General features: G+C 48.3%; 1 pseudogene; it reads left to right on the top strand.

Annotated features, from left to right (window-relative positions):
- Positions 1-1662: 1662 nt before the first annotated feature.
- Positions 1663-2884, top strand: LOC112405104 (NAD-dependent protein deacylase sirtuin-5, mitochondrial-like; annotated as a pseudogene).
- Positions 2885-5107: the final 2223 nt, after the last annotated feature.

Raw genomic sequence — 5107 nt, 5'->3', positions numbered from 1 at the left:
CGAGGCTGACAGACAGAGTAGCTGAGGTGCCGACTTGAAGTTTCACAGAGGAGTGAACGATATGAACCCCAGCTCCCGAGTGCGTGAAGAGAACGATGTTAGGAGATTCTGCAGATGCCCGTCACAGCCAGGGCAGCGTGCAAAGAAATGCTCTAAGTCCTTTCACTCAATACAAAACCCAAAATGGCACTGGCTTGTTTGCACAAAACAGGCTTTCTGAATTATTTGGTGCTGATTCCCTGAAATTTCTGTAAGAAATAAGATTTTTTGGATACCTTCTCTAACAGGAGGCCAATATTTGTAAGCCCCTGGTGAGTTCTTGCTCTGGATGGACATGGCGAACTAGGGCGGACCCCTAAGAACATATTTGTTTGCAGAAAATGGGCTGTCCCGGAATATCAGTGAGAATTCCTTGCAGCCTGGTGGAAACCGGAAGTACGGCCACCCAGCAAGGCATGAGGATGTCAATAGTACGCTTTATCTCCTAGAAACCCAACAGCGCTGTTCTGACTTCACAGGAAACAGTTTTCAGGCTATAGCTGATGGGGATTCCTTCACATTCCATGGAGAACTTTGGGACACGCTTCAGGCTTCGGGCTGTAGTCCCCAACAACAGCCTAGGTTTGTGTGTAGCTGCCAGTACAAACGTATTAGTTTCCTGATTCACTGGGAATATGCAAGGCTCTTGACTGTTAAATAAAACTGGTTACATAGTCTTTTATTTGAAATGAATACAAGGTCATAATCAATAAAGCTCACTCTGAAACACTGCTGAGAAAAACGAACAGAGACGTTTTCTCTGCTGCTGGAGTTGCACAGAGGAGCCGGTTCACGTCAGACTGAGGTTTGTGTGCAGTAGCCAAGCACTCCTTCAGATGATGAGCAGTGTGGGTCTGAAGAGGGTCTGATGCCTCACAGACCCACGCGGATCACTCTCTCTGAGCAGGCTTGAAAACACTGGGCTCTTCTGGCTTTTTACCAGATGCTGTTTAGTCTGCAAATAACGATGAAAAACAGGCTAACCAATCTGGTGCTGCTGAGGGATGGTTCTCACGAGCCCAGCGCCCCCTGGGCTCTGGCCCTTGCCTCCTTCTCGAGCCTCCTCATGGCTACCAATGCAGCAGGACATGCCAGGCCCTGCACCGCCCAGATTTCTCTTCCCGGCAAACTCCAGAGCTCGATGACCACTTTGCCGGGTTTCGGGATTCAGGTCACGTGTTACACTTTCCAGAAAGGCTTCCTGACTTCCGTTGGTCTCTCAAGAAGAGCTGGCCAGTCACTGCCCAGTGCCCCTCGTGCCGTCGGCAGGCCTTTATCACCCAGGGCACTTTATAGCACTTTACTCCCCACACTGTGTGGATGCCTCGCCCCTGTTCGACCACGATCTCTGAGGGCAGAGCCTGTGTCTTACCCCTCTTGGGAGCAGCAGTCCTAACACAGGATCTGGAGAAGGTTTGTTCAGTAAGAATGATCGAACAAAGCACTGAACAGTAATTACGCAGCAAGTGCAGAGGCTGTCACGTGGCTCTTCTTGTTTTAAAAATTGTGGTAAGAGCCGCATGTGCAGAGGCCCGAGGCCTGGTGTCTTTCCGGCACAGTGAGAGACGAGGGAGGGGCAGGAAACGAGCCCATCTCAATAATTAGTGCGACAAGGAAAACCTGATGCCACCTCTCCAGATTGTCCCAAGCCAATTACTTGCCCAGCTGTATTGTGGATTGACCTCTCCAGCCTTGCACAAACCAAGATTTGCCTAACAATGGCTCGTCCAAGTTCAAATACAGCCGGGCTTCTGGAAGCTTTTTGCAAAAGCCAAGCACACAGTCATCATTTCAGGGGCTGGCGTCAGTGCTGAGAGTGGGGTTCCGACTTTCAGAGGAGCGGAAGGTTATTGGAGCTCAGGACCTGGCCATGCCTCAGGCCTTTGCCTGAAGCCCGTCCCAGGTGTGGGAGTCCTACCAGTACTGGCGGGAAGCGGTGCAGAGCAAGGGGCCCGACGCCAGGCACCTGGCCATCGCCAAAAGTGAGGCGCGGCTGGACCGGCGGGCCGATGGGCTGTGGTCATCACCCGGAACACCAATGAGCTGCACCACAAAGCTGGCACCAAGAACCTTCTGGAAATCCATGGTAGCTTATTTAAAACTCGATGTACCTCTTGTGGAGTTGTGGCTGAGAATTACAAGAGTCCAATTTGTCCAGTTTTATCAGGAAAAGGGGCTCCAGAACCTAAAGCCCAAGACGCCAGAATCCCAGTGTTGAAACTTCGCTGGTGTGAAGAGGCAGGCTGTGTGGGCCTGCTGCGACCTCACGTGGGTGGTTTGGACAAAACCTGGACCCTGCCATCCCGAAGGAGGCTGACAGGGAGCTGGCCCTCTGTGACTTGTGTCTGGCGGTGGGAACGTCCTCTGTGGTCTACCCTGCCGCCATGTTTGCCCCCCACGTGTCTGCCCGGGGAGTAGAAGTGGCCGAATTTAACATGGGAACCACCCCCGTCATGAACAGGTTCACGTTTCATTTCCAGGGGCCTTGTGGGACGACTTTCCTGAAGCCCTCGCTCCTCGTGAAACTGAAACTGTTTCTTTTTTTTTTTTTTTGCGGTACGCAGGCCTCTCACTGTTGTGGCCTCTCCCGTTGCGGAGCACAGGCTCCGGACGCGCAGGCTCAGCGGCCATGGCTCACGGGCCCAGCTGCTCCGCGGCATGTGGGATCTTCCCGGACCGGGGCACGAACCCGTGTCCCCTGCATCGGCAGGCGGACTCCCAACCACTGCGCCACCAGGGAAGCCCCTGAAACGGTTTCTTAATTGCCCTGAGGAAGGAAGAAATCACAGCACATCTAAACACCAGGCCACCAACAGGAGAAACAGTCTTGTGGATGGTGAGCTGAATACTGAAAGGTCTGAAAATATCATCTGGAATCCAAACTGCTGATAAGTGATGGGGACTTAGTAGCAACAGTAGTAAACATGTTTAGAAGGAGAAGTCACAGAATTTCTCAAGTCAATTCATGTTATTTGGTTTGAACCTAAACATAAGATTCCTCTGATGTGTTTGGTTGGTTACTGGGAGGGAAACAACTTTGTAATTAGATTGTCTAAGAAAAAGTAATTATCCTGATTGTATTTTTTGCTATTTGGGCAAAGATGGAAGTAAAGGGGTAAAACCCTGGTATCTGTGATTTCTGCGCAAGGGTTGGTGGAAAATAAAATCCCTTTCTACAGCAAAAAAAAAAAAATTGTGGTAAGATACACATAACATAAAATTTACCATCTGCACCATTTTAAAGTGTACAGTCCACAAGTGTTAAGTACATTCATGGTGTTGTGCAACCAACTATCACGCACGCCCAGAACTTTCTATCTTCCCAAACTGAAAGTCCCCCAGCCCCTGGCACCCACCCTTCTACTTTCTGTCTCTATGAATTTGACAGATCCACATTTGAGGGACCTCATATAAGTGGAATCATACACTATTTGTCCTTTCGTGTCTGGCTTATTTCACATTATGTGTCCTCAAGATTCATCCGTGTTGCAGCATATGTCAAAATGTCCTTCCTTTGTAAGACTGGATAATATTGCATTTTGTGGACAGACCAGATGTTGTTTATTTACTCGTCTATCGATGGACACCTGGGTTGGTTCCACCTCTTGGCTACTGTGAATATTGCTGCTATAAACGTGGAAGTCCGAGTCCCTGCTTTTAGTTCTTTAGAGTATATACCCAGATTGCTGGATTATATGGTGATTCTGTGTTTACTAATTTTTGGAGGAACATACATGCGATCCCAGGTTAGCACTTTACACTCATTATTTCATTTAGCGTTCATGGTAGCTCTGGGAGGGAAGACAACTATTACTCCTTTCTCAACAACGAGGGAATGAAGGCAGAGAGCGTTAACTTGCCAATTTTGTAGTCAACCAGTGGCAGAGCTGGGACTGAGGCTCACAAATTCCAAAACCCATGCTTTCGAGCCCTGTGTCATATTTGCTTTCTTCCAGAAGTGTGGGGGGCTCCCTCACTCTGATGGGCGAAGGACCTGCCTTGGGTTGAGGGAAAGGACCTTCCTAAATAAGAGGCATCCTGCTTGTAGGTGGGCACCGAGGTTAGATGTGTCCAGCTTTACCCCAGTCCTTCACAGGCTTGGATACTCTGTTATGAGGCTGTAACATGTCCTCTGGTGTTATACATCCTAGGATGAGACCGGCTAATGAGCTCATACTCAAGTGTGGTAATTACAAATTCACTGATTCAACTCTCAAAAACAACCTGGTTGTTGTGTATTCCTCTTAAGTGATGACTTACTATGGATAAGAGGTCACTTAAATCTGGAACAGATCTCTCAGATTTTGTAATCCAACCTCTCTTTTAGTGGTTCAGGCATGAAAGAGAGAGTTGGTTCATAATTTACTAAGTCATTCAGAAATAATCTACCTGTAATGAACTTTCCCCATCTGTCTCATCAAAGCTGATTATTTGGTACGCTGTGGCCAGCTCATACCCATATACATCACTGCATCAACAGACACAAAAGTTCCCTTGCTTAGTAGCCACTGGACATAAAGACTTGGGGCAGAGAAGAAAGGCCAGGGATAAGACGGAGAGTTCATGCTTTGATGTACCTTCTCTGTTCCAAACATACAGCAGTGACAGATAAAATACTGAAATAGAAAACCTAGATATGTATACCTAGATAAACTCAAGGATAAGATGAGTATTTGAAGATAGAAAAGATCCAGCAGAAAAGAGATAAGTACTCCCTTTGCAGAAATGCAAAACAGAGCAGACGGCAGCCTGGGGTGTGCTGTGCTCTGACCCGGAAGTCAGCAGAACTGATGGGGAGTTTGATCCTATGGGATGAAGAGAACTAAAAATTTTCCACACAAGGCTCACTGCTGGAAGTGAGAGGCAGAGTAGGTCATGAAAGGAAGTTGGGAAAAAATAAACAACTATTGCTGATTGCCACCTGGGGAGATGGCACTTCCTAGACTGTGAGACTGGAGAGGTAGGGACACAGAGATAAGCCTCACAACCAAGCCTCCAGTTGGTACACTTCCTGATTCTGCATGACTCTGAAACCACCGTGGGACAGGGGAGGCCTAAAATGTCATTG

Source organism: Neophocaena asiaeorientalis, unplaced genomic scaffold, assembly GCF_003031525.2.
Source record: "Neophocaena asiaeorientalis asiaeorientalis breed wild unplaced genomic scaffold, Neophocaena_asiaeorientalis_V1.1 scaffold540, whole genome shotgun sequence".
NCBI lineage: Eukaryota > Metazoa > Chordata > Mammalia > Artiodactyla > Phocoenidae > Neophocaena > Neophocaena asiaeorientalis.
Note: the sequence above shows the minus strand (reverse complement) of the source record. Positions and strands in the feature narration are given on the sequence as shown.